Here is an 11920-nt window from a genome sequence, read left to right as displayed (position 1 = left end):
TCAATTTTAAGGCACAAATTTAACACTCCTATATATTATATGATATGTGTGAGTGTTGGTACCTAGAGTCGTGTTATGGTCTTATTGAACTTACCATATATCCTATATGCATAATGTGCAGGTAAGATAAATTAGACCACATCCTAAGTTACTATTATAGATCCATATTACAAACATTGAATTTTCAATTATAAATTAAAGGTCTTCAGGGTCTTCTAGTTGCTTCAAGTTTCATTCCTTGGGATATTCATTTAAGTATGCACAAACACTTGACAATCATCAAATACCAGTATTTGTCATTATCAAAACCGGGTACGATCTATAAGGTCAATAGATTCGTCGACGAGCACGCATGAGGGGCTCGTCAGCGGGGGTGTGTCTCGTCGAGGAGAAGATACCGAGAGGCTATATTTCAGTTCTGAATTTAGTTGACGAAGATAAGCATTTGTCGACGAATTTCCTTCTTGACCTCGTCAACGAAGTGACGTGGCTCGTCAACGAAGTGACGTGGCTCGTCGACGAAGGCCAGTGTATAAATAGCCTAAACTTCATTTTTAAGCTGGAAAATCACGCACAAAATCCTCTCTCTCTCTCTCTCTCTCTCTCTCTCTCTCTCTCTCTCTCTCTCTCTTTCCTATTCGTCTCTCCCACCTTCTCTCTAAGTTTTCGGGTAGGATTCTTGCCAATTTGACAATCCGAAGCCACCACGACACTCCTGGGGAAGTTCTCTACAAGTCTTTCGGAGTGGATCGTTGGTGAGGCTGCCTTGAATTTCATCCCAAATTCAAGGTAAGACCTTTTATTCACTATTTGGCTTTACCATAGTTATAAGAAATATAGTACACAGAGAAATACTAAAGTTTTGTTCTGGGGGATGTTGTTTTTAGGATGTTTAACGGGGAACCCTGCGAGTGTAAGACCAGTCATACTAGGGGCTTTCTAGCAGTCAGGTAAGGGAAATATGCTATGCTAGGGATTTCAGAATGAATGTCAGCAAATTATGTTTATGTGTATATATATCAACTTATTGATCAGTTTCCCAGAATATTATTGTTAGTAGTATTACAATAGAATTATAGAAATTAAGCATGAGATTTTGATTACTCAAATGTGTGGCATGAGTTTACTACAGACTAGTATGATGATTAAACAACTATGCAGACATCCAGTTATACACATGTTAGCAGAAAGTATGATTTATAATAATTTTTAGAATGACATGATTTCTAAAACCATAACACTCAGACAGATATTACAGATATATCAGACAGATATTACAAATATTTCAAATAGATATTACAGATATTTCAGACAGATATTATTGATATTTCAGTCAAATATTTCAGTTCAGATTTATAGTGTTATGGTTATTTTGAAATCATGTTAAAATAGTAAGATAAGTATATATAGTAGTAGTAGTAGTAGTAATACTCAATATCAGATCCCTGAGGAAATTTCAGACAGATACATACAACATAGCACGGTACCGTTGCTAGTTCAGATAGAGTGCAACCACATAACTCAGATAGTTTGTGGATTCCGTCTAATTGTGTCAGGAGAGATTGCAGTCTCCCCAACAAGCTGGGTTGAGGTGGCCGGTTAGACGAGATAAATTTGGAGATTGCCTAGAGAGATTGCAGTGGGCTAGACTGGTGAATGATGGAGATATAGATTAACTTGCCTGGTAGTCCAAACAGAGTAAGTCCAACCTACGAGCTGCACAATCCTGCCATGAGGGGTTAAATCATGATATACAGATCCCATGGTATTATCTCATAAGTTCCTATGTACAGATCTATCACACAACAACAGTTATATTATAATATTAGTAGTATGTATGAATAGTAAACTTAGATACACAGTTGTATTTTAAATTGTATTACGAGAGTTTCGTACAGCACACCATCATATTTATTTTACAGTATTAGTTTTATATCTATATATTAAATGTGTAACTCAACCGTCACACACTAGTAATAGCATATTTCCTCTTACTGAGCGTTGTCTCATCTCAATGACTTACTATTTTTCAGGAGATCTAGTTAGGCCAGCGGATTAGGCTATCGGGTAGAGGTCTTCTTGCGCTGCCCTTACTGGAAGGGTAGGTGTTTCCGTGATGTCAGTAGTTTGGGGTAGATCCCAAGATTTTGATGACGCCCCTGGGTGTTTTTGTGATACATGTATACGTTGGGATTTATAGATTTCTGGTGTTGTATATATTTGTCTACAATTCTACAGTTACCGCTACTTAAGAATGTATGGTGGACAGAGTTTCCTCAGTGCTCTTGGGGCCTGAGATGTTCCAATAGTATTTTAAACAGAATGGTGATATGTTATATATATATTATTAAAATATATATATATATATTATTAAAATATATATGTTCTAGTAGTATTTTAAATAGAATGGTGATATGTTTTATATATATATATATATATATATATATATATAAAATATACAGCAGGTTGTTACATGTTCAATTATCATGATCTTCACATATATTTTCTTTATGCTAAAAACTAAAGAATACATAAACAAACACACATGAATCAGCCATGATGTAAACTAGTCTTTGAAGAAGACTTGTAGGAATTGTTTCTCTTGCCTAACCTTCTTTCTATCTCTATTTTTCACCAAATCATATGGGTAAATTGATGAAAGAAAGATTGGTGGCAAGAGGACAATATCCCACTCCCCATAAAAGTAGGCATTAATAGGAAAAAACCCTTCCTCTTCCCCATTAACTCTCACAGCATATTTAAAGCAAAAAGTTACCTTAATCCATTAATCCAAAATGTCCATTGGCCTTCCATTTTATGTAGGTCATAATTCTACAATTGTCTCTCCTAAAACGTGACCCAAAAAAAAAAATAAAAAAAAATCCTAAACTTACTTGAAGTTTCAAAAATTTCATGAACTTTCTTTGAAACTTGGCAAAAAAATATGTTTCATCGAGTTTTTATAAATTTCACATACTTCTTCTGATTTATTTTTATGATACTTTTACCCTCTTTCTTCGTTTGTTTTTTTGCTAAGCATAAAAGGAGATTCATGTTTACAACAAAACCTTAATGTTGCGTTTGGGAGTATGAATTTCATACATTGGATTTGGATTTGTGTTGATTTGAACAAATTTTAATATAATTTTATATTACATCTTATCCAAATTCAATATAAATCCAAATTCAAGGTCTACCCAAATATAGGGTAAGAGTCCGTTCGGATCAAGGATTTTATTTGGGAAAAGGAAATGAAAGGAAAATAAAAAGAAAACTCATTTTCCCTTGTATTTTCCTTATTTATTAAATACTAACAAAAATGAAAGTTAATTTTAATGTGACTAAAATTAGAAAAAATTAAATATTAATAATGTGAATTAAATATTTGTTCATAGATTTGATATATATATTATTTTCTTTCTCACTTTCTTTGATAACCAAACATAAAAATATGAATTTCTCGATATTTTCCTTTTCTTTTTCTAGCATTTTCTCATTTTCAAACAGAGCCTAAAGAACATGAAAATTTTAAAACCTTGAGTGCTCGTTTTGATTAAATATTTTGTTTAAGAAAAAAAAAGAAAAAAAAGGAAGAAAATGCATTTTTAATTGTATTTTCTCTTTACATCAAATAGTATTAAGAATTAAATTTTACTTTTTACTAAATATAAAAGAAAGTACATGTCTTTTATAAAACCTTAGAGAATGGGAAAATTTTAGAACGTAGCCGGTTTAGATTAAGAAATTTATTATTATATATATATATATATATATATATATATATATATATACATATATATATATTTTTTTACTTTCTTAATAATCAAACATAAAAGGTGAATTTCTATACATTTAATTTTCATTTCTTTTATATTTTTCAAATTCCAAACAGACTCTAAGTATAAAGAGAGGTTCGTGTTTTTCTCAAAACCTTAATGTTGCCTTTGAGAGTATGAATTTAAGATCTTGAATTTGGGTTTGAATGGATTTGAACAAATTTTAATATAATTTTATATTACATTTTATCCAAATCCAAGGTCTAGAGCATTGGGTAAGAGTCCGTTTGCATTAAGGATTTTGTTAGGAAAAAAGAAAGGAAAGGAAAATAAGAAGAAAACTCATTTTCCCTAATATTTTCTTTATTTATTAAATACTAACAAATATGGAAGTTTATTTTAATGTGACTAAAAATTTTTAAAAAATTAAATATTAATAATGTGTAAAATCAAAATTTTGTTCATAAATTTGGTTTTTTTTTTTTTTTTGTCACTTTCCTTAATAACCAAACATAAAAATATGAATTTCCTGATATTTTCATTTCTTTTCCCAAACATTTTTTTTGTTCCAAATAGAGCCTAAAGAATGTGAAAATTTCAAAACCTTGAGGGCTCGTTTTGTTAAAAGATTTTGTTTAAGAAAGAAAAAAGAAAAATAAGAATAAAATGCATTCTTAATTGTATTTTCTCTTTACATCAAATAGTATTAAAAATGAAAATTTATTTTTTATTAAATATAAAGTAAGGTATATTTCTTTGACAAAACCTTAGAGAATGTGAAAATTTTAAAACATTAAGAGCTCGTTTAGATTAAGAATTTTGTTTAAGAAAAAGAAACAAATGGAAAGTAAGAAGGAAATACATCTCTACATCAAATAGTATAAAAAATAAAAAATTTATTTTAATATGATCATAAATTTGAAAAATCAAATGTTGTTCATGTGTAAAACCAATTTTTTTCATTGATTATACATACATATATATATATATATATATATATATATATAAAATTTTCCTTTTTACTTTCTTAATAATCAAACATGAAAAAGCAAATTCCTATATAATTAATTTTTATTTCTTTTTATATTTTTAAAATTCCAAATAGACTTTAATTAAAATAATTGCTTTTAAGAAAACCTCAAAACAATTCCATAAACTTTTTAAAATAGGAAAAATTAGTGTCTTTTGCCCATTTTATAATTTATTTGGCATACAAAATTGAAATAAAATAAAATTAATTTTTATTTAATATAATTTTGTATTATTTTCATTACATTTAACTTTTTTTATCTATTTTATTTTACCATTAAATATGGGGTTAGAGTATACAAAAGAAAATCATTTTCTGGTTCAGTCTGTTCCCAACGGTCTTTGTTGTTAAAATTCATCTCTGTGATATATTTATAAATATTAAAGTAACCACGCAGAGCAAATAGCCCCTATAGCTCAGTGGTAGAGCGTCAGTCTTGTAAACTGAAGGTCTGTAGTTCGATCCTGCATGGGGGCACGTTTTGTTTTCCACAAGTTCATTTTTTCTGTCTAACGGTCTTGGTTTGTGCCCGCCCGTGGCCAGCAGTTTCTAATTTAGTACAGTAATTGAGTTTTTATTTTGGATAGTTTTCTTCAGTATAATAATATTTAGACTAATGATCTAAAATATTACATCATGTTAAGGGGGATTTTTTGAGAAATAATTTTGTACATCCCATTTATAGTGATGACAAAATTGCAAGAAATTTTATAGGCTGTAGAGATCTTTAACTATCGTGTCCTTCATATATATGTATATGACAACTTTAATGTTGTAAATAAAAGAAAAATCATAACATGCACATACCAGGATCATTCATGGTGTACACAAACAGAGAAGAATGCAGCTAGAATCATTATATCCAACAAAAGATATGTCCCACGTGAATGACTTGGGTCCCATGTGATAAGGGTTGGATAGAATGACTTGCTTTGAAAATGTATGAGTGAGATGAATAGCCAGGAAGTTGAAGCGTTACCTATTTTTTTGCTGCTATTATGGGGAGTAGCTGTAGAGAGTTTATTTTTCCCGCATGCTTAAGATTTTCATGCATGCTTGAGAGAGTAAACTAAGAAAAGAAATAGGTAGAATTGTCCTCTCTCTACCTTAGTTCTCTAATCATCAGCCATAATCTCATAAATCTGGTGAAGCATAGAAAAAGAGATCGGGGTGAAGCGAGAGAAACGATTCTAACTGCGTTCTTCTTGGTTTGTATACACCATGAATGATCTTGTTATGTGTATGTTATGGTTTTTCTTTTATTTTCAGCATTAGAGTTGTCATATATATGTGAAGAATATGATAGTTAAAGATCCCTACAACATATAAAATTTCTTACATGTGGTATCAGAGCTATGGTTGAAATTATCATGATCTTCTTTTCATGATAAAGATCGTTTCTTTTAACTCCTTACGATCTTGTCATTGGTTCGTATGAAAGTTTATGTTCATGATATTTTACGGAATCGAACTGAAAATTCTTATGGTAAATGATTCTTGAAAATATATGTGATATTTGATGGATTTATTTTTTGGGGGGGGGGGGGGGGTTGTTGATCTGAAAATTATGTTTTTAACTATGAGGTTGCTGATCGAAAAAAACCATCGACGGTTTTGTTGGACTCTCAGAAACCGTCGACAAATTGAGATGCTGAGAGCAAATTTTCTGAACTTCAGAATACCGTTAACAGTTTGTTTGAAGCAGCCTGAAATTGTCAACGATTTTCCCTTGTACGGTGATATTAAAGTAGGGTTGCTGAATGATACGCATGCAAATTATTTTATTACTTGATTAATTATGGAACATTCACATGTTATGCACGCATAAGCTAGTGAATTTTATATGAAAGTAAGCTAGTAAAATTCTTATATTGGGGAATTGATTATCTGCTGTAAATTATGGATAAATTTTTGCTGAGTAAGGAATAAATCAATGTTTCTATTATGGTTAGCATGTTATCACCAAAGTGATCTTGTTAAAAAAAAAAAAAAAGCTGTAAACATTGAATTGAAATATAATCTTGCAAAAAATTATAACAGAATGATTATTTGAATATTATGGTTGACCCAAAGGTGCACCAACTTTCAAATAATCATTGAATTAGTTAGGATAATTGAAAGAATGGTAGTGAGATTGGGATGGATGCCCAAAGGTGGCACACCAATCGAACTTTAGAAAGGTTATCAATTATGCCTAGGTGAATTAAAATCACCATTAAAAGTAAATGTTAGTATATTGCATAAGTTGATCCAAAGATTGAACACAATTTACTAATAGAAATGTTTTACTCAAAGCATTAATATTGTGTGTGATTATTTTATTGCAGTGTCTGTTCCAGTATCATTACATTCACTAGCTTCTTTTGTTTTGATCTTTAATGGAACAAATTTCTCTAACTAGAATGAACAAATTTAGTTTCACCTTGGTGTCCTAGATCTTGACTTAGCTCTGCGTATAGATAAATCGCTTTCTATTACTGATATAAGCAGTACGGAACAGCGAGCTTTGTATAGGTCATGGGAAAGGTCGAACAAATTGAGTATTATATTCATGCGGATGTGTATAGCAAACAATATTAAATCAACACTTCCTTAACTAGATAATGCAAAAGAATACCTTAAGACAGTGGAAGATCGATTCCGATCAGTAGATAAGTCTCTTGTAGGGAGGTTGATGGCTGAACTTACCATAATGAATTTTGATGGTAGTAGAGTGATGAATGAACATGTTCATGAAAGTTTCCTTGTTCAGTTTATTTTGAACTCTTTGCCTCCTCAACATTTGCCTTTTTAGATTCATTATAACTCAATTAAAGAAAAGTGGAGTGTGAATGAATTGACAAGCATGTTGATTCAAGAAGAGGAAAGACTTAAACAAAAAGGTCAACATTCAATTAATGTAGGTCATGCAATTGGAAGTAAAGGAAAGAAATCAAAGAAAGGTTTAAAGAAAGATCCATTGGAGGTAGTAGGTACTTCTTTTGGCAATGAGGCTCTCAAGAAGGAATATAATGGGCCAAAGTATTATTTTTGTCGTGGCTATGGGCATTTAAAGAAAAACTGCCTGAAGCGTAACGCTTGGTTCGAAAAGAAAGGTAAGCTTTTAACTTATGTATGTTTCGAATCAAACATAGCACAAGTTCCTTCTAACACATGGTGGATTGCTTTGGTTCTACTGTTCATATTTTCAATTCAATGCAGGGATACCTTACGATCCAGAGCGTAAAGGAAAATGAACGCTTTATAATCTTGGGGAATGGAAATCAAGTACCTATTATGGGTGTTGGAACCTTTCGGTTGTATTTAGAGTCCGGTCATTGTCTAGACCTGTATGATACTTTTTATGTTCCAAATATTTCTAAGAACTTAATTTTCATGTCCAGATTAGACGATGATGGTTATGGTCTGTACTTTGAACATAAAGGTTTTCGTCAAATGAAAGGTGACTTGTGTGTTGGTTCTAGTATTATATGAGGGGCTATATAAATTTAATATTAATGAAAAATTTATTGAAACACTCCTCACCCTGCGTCATAATGTTGGAACTAAATGAAGTAGAATTAATGAAAATTCCTCTTTCTTGTGGCATAAGAGACTGGGTCATATATCCTGGGAGAGAATGGATAGATTAGTAAAGGATGGGGTTCTTACAAACCTTGATTTTACTGATTTCGATGTATGAGTTGATTGCATTAAAGGAAAGCAAACTAAACATACAAAGAAAAGAGCCACAAGAAGTGGAAATCTTCTGGAAATTGTTCATATTGATGTATATGAACCTTTTGACTCACCATCTTTAGGTGGAGAAAAATATTTTATCACCTTTATTGATGATTTTTCCCGTTATGGTTATATCTATTTGTTGCATAAAAGGTCTCAAGCACTAGGTACTTTAAAGGCATATATTGCTGAAGTGGAGCGACAACTAGATAGGAAGGTGAAAATCATTAGATCGGATAAAGGTGGTGAGTAGTATCGTCGGAATGATGGAATAAAACAATATCCAAGGCCATTTTCTAAATTCCTAGAAAAGCATGGTATTTGTGCTCAGTACACAATGCCTAGTATGCTCAGTAGAATGGTGAGGCTAAAAGGCAGAATCGTACTCTTATGGAAATAGTTAGGAGTATGTTAAGTAATTCCTTAGTACTCATTTCATTCTAGATGGATGCCCTTAAAACAACTATTTATGTGCTTGATCGGGTTCCTAGTAAGGTAGTTCAGAAAACTCCTTTTGAATTGTGGACAAAGAGGAAACCGAGTTTAAGGCACTTTCATGTTTGGGGTTGTCCAACAAAGGTTAGAATCTATAATCCAAACGAAAAGAAATTGGATTCTAGAACTGTGAGTGGATACTTCATTGTGTTAACCCTATGGGTCATACCTTGTTTTGATTATGACACATACTCAGGTATTTAATGTCTGCCAAGTTGATGTGCAAGTTTATCTTGGTAATATCATGTGATGGCACTCGGAGACCTAGAGGAAAATGAAGACCCTAGTTGAATATTCATTGTTGTAATTTATATTAAGTTTAATTCGGGTATATAATATTTAAGTTGGAATGGTCTGTAATAATTGGTGCATATCGTGCATATAGAACTTATAAGCTCAATGACCATAGCTAGACCTTAGGGATCGGTCAACCGACGCCAAATTTTTTCAATGTCCTAAAGAAGACCTAGAGTGACCTTAGGACTCTCTATAATTTTTAAAAATATATCTTGTTAGACCAAGTGGTTAAGGGTCTTTCATTCCAACTGTATTTTGATGACAACAACCCATTAGCAGTTCTTTAATGACTAGCCTTTTTCTTTAGTCTAGTTCAGTTGCACAGATGACTCCAAAGCAAGCAAGTTTCAAACCAGCCAAAAGCAACATGTGACATGACCAGAGCTTAGCTACTCAAACCAAAGCACTCAGGGACTCTACATAGCATGCACATGTTCTAAAGTTGAGTGTGAGAGTTTGAGAGATTGTTTCCGTAATCCTTTGTATATGGAGTGACTTAATAGAACAAGCAAGAAATGTGCATATCACATACACATCACTAGAACACAGGCACAGTCCCACACACATACAACAAGACAAGTAAAACTGCATAAGATGTCTAAAAACCCTCAAACATCATGTTTTATTAAACCTAAGACATCTTAAAGTAGATCAGGGATCACTTCTTAAAAAGGATAAGGACCTTTTCACTTTGAACTTAAAGCAATTTTAAAGTAGTGAAAGAGGCCTCGTTGACGAACACAGGGCTTCGTCGACGAGTACAACACAGACCCTTGTCGATGAACACTGGGTACTCGTCAACGAGAATATACCGAGAGTACCTAAAAGTTCAGAGCACCCCTCGTCGACAAATGCAAGGGATTCGGCGACAAGGTCTATGCAAATTTCGTCGACGAACACGAGGTACTCATCGAAGAAAAGAAACTGAGACATGTCTGAATTTAGAACCAGCAACTTGTCGACGAACATAGGGCTTCGTCGACGAATTTACTGAAGAGCTTGTTGATGAAGGCGAGACCTCATCGACAAATGTTGGGCTACAAACCTCATTTAATGTGTTAGAATGGCTAGTTTTCACCTTATCTCATATCAATAAATGCCCAACGACTCTCCAGTGCCCAGCTCGCCCCTTTGGTGCTTAAAATAGGTCCTTGGCATTAACTTCAAAGTAGTGAAGCTTATTAGTTGTTGAAATCATTCATTGTGCATTAACTCTAGGGTTTCATTGTGCAACCATTTGCCCTCTTGCTCTTGCTCTTGTTTACACTCCATTGAAAAAGAGGAAATAATGTGAGGATTATATTGTGATTGTCATGCCCTGAACCCGCAGGTGGGTCCCAGGTGTGAATTTAAGTAACCTAACCTGTCTCTATATCAATTTAAACATACATGATACAATGCAAATAAGAGGGATTGACCCCATGGGGTACACGGTTGCCCTATATACATACTCATACCATTCCATACTCATCAGATACATAGCGGAATACGGTTTTTTATACATAAACAAGATCATACTAGAGTCTATACAAAATAGGACATACATTCCCATAATTACAACACGTACCCCAGGTGTCTACAAACTATCCTGACAACCTCCATACCAAAACTCGTACCTAGAAGGTACTAGCAGTAGTTACGACACCCCTTACTTCTGGACGCTAGGATGCTACTTACTGCTACCTGAAGGACCTGAAAAACATTGTACGTACATTCGGGGTGAGACACCTCTCAATAAGGAAGAAAACAGTTTATATCAGTGTGTGGCATACTAGTGTTATTTTACATACTTAATAACACTATACATACGATACAGTTTGAAACAATTCGTACAGTTTCATACATATACATACAGTTCCAGTATTTTTCACAAAACCATTCCAGTACATACTATACCCAAAACATACATGCATACATACATACAGTGTCATCAAACCAGTTTGCAACTACGCAAGGTCACCTCGTCTCACAGCTATTACATTGCTACACACACAACTACGCTGCAACGAACAAGGCCCAATAGTGATTACATTGCTCCATACGCAACTACACAAGGTCACCTAGTCTCACATCGATTACATTGCTACATACGCAACTACAATGCGATGACTCAGGCCCAATAGTGATTACATTACTACATACGCAACTATACAAGGTCACCTAGTCTCACAGCGATTACATTACGACACACACAACTACAAAGCAACGACTCAGGCCCAATAGTGATTACATAGCTACATACGCAACTACACAGGGTCACCTAGTCTCACAACGATTACATTGCCGTATGCCCGACTATGCTGCGACGACTTACGCCCACAGTGATTACATTGTAGTTTTTACAAATCCCTGGAATCATTTTGGAACTCACGTTCCTATACATTTCAGCGTACGGTAATAAGCCGCCACATAGCTGTTTCACAAATACCTGGAACAAATACTTACAACCATACATACCACACTTATTTGATTTACAGTAATTCATATCATTTACAATTTCAAGTATATAATTTATGCAAATATGGATTACGGTCACCTCAATAATACAGTTTAACAAAAACTAACAGTTTCCCAAACAAAATAGAGATGATACCCGAAATCC

At 33.2% G+C, this 11920-nt stretch overlaps 1 non-coding gene across 1 annotated transcript; it reads left to right on the top strand.

Moving 5' to 3' along the window:
- Nucleotides 1–5211: 5211 nt before the first annotated feature.
- Nucleotides 5212–5283, top strand: TRNAT-UGU (transfer RNA threonine (anticodon UGU)). The gene has a single exon. It is a non-coding gene; the product is annotated as a tRNA-Thr (tRNA).
- Nucleotides 5284–11920: the final 6637 nt, after the last annotated feature.

The sequence above is a fragment of the Malania oleifera genome, chromosome 11, assembly GCF_029873635.1.
Source record: "Malania oleifera isolate guangnan ecotype guangnan chromosome 11, ASM2987363v1, whole genome shotgun sequence".
Taxonomy (NCBI): domain Eukaryota; kingdom Viridiplantae; phylum Streptophyta; class Magnoliopsida; order Santalales; family Ximeniaceae; genus Malania; species Malania oleifera.
This window is presented reverse-complemented; position numbering and strand designations above follow the sequence as displayed.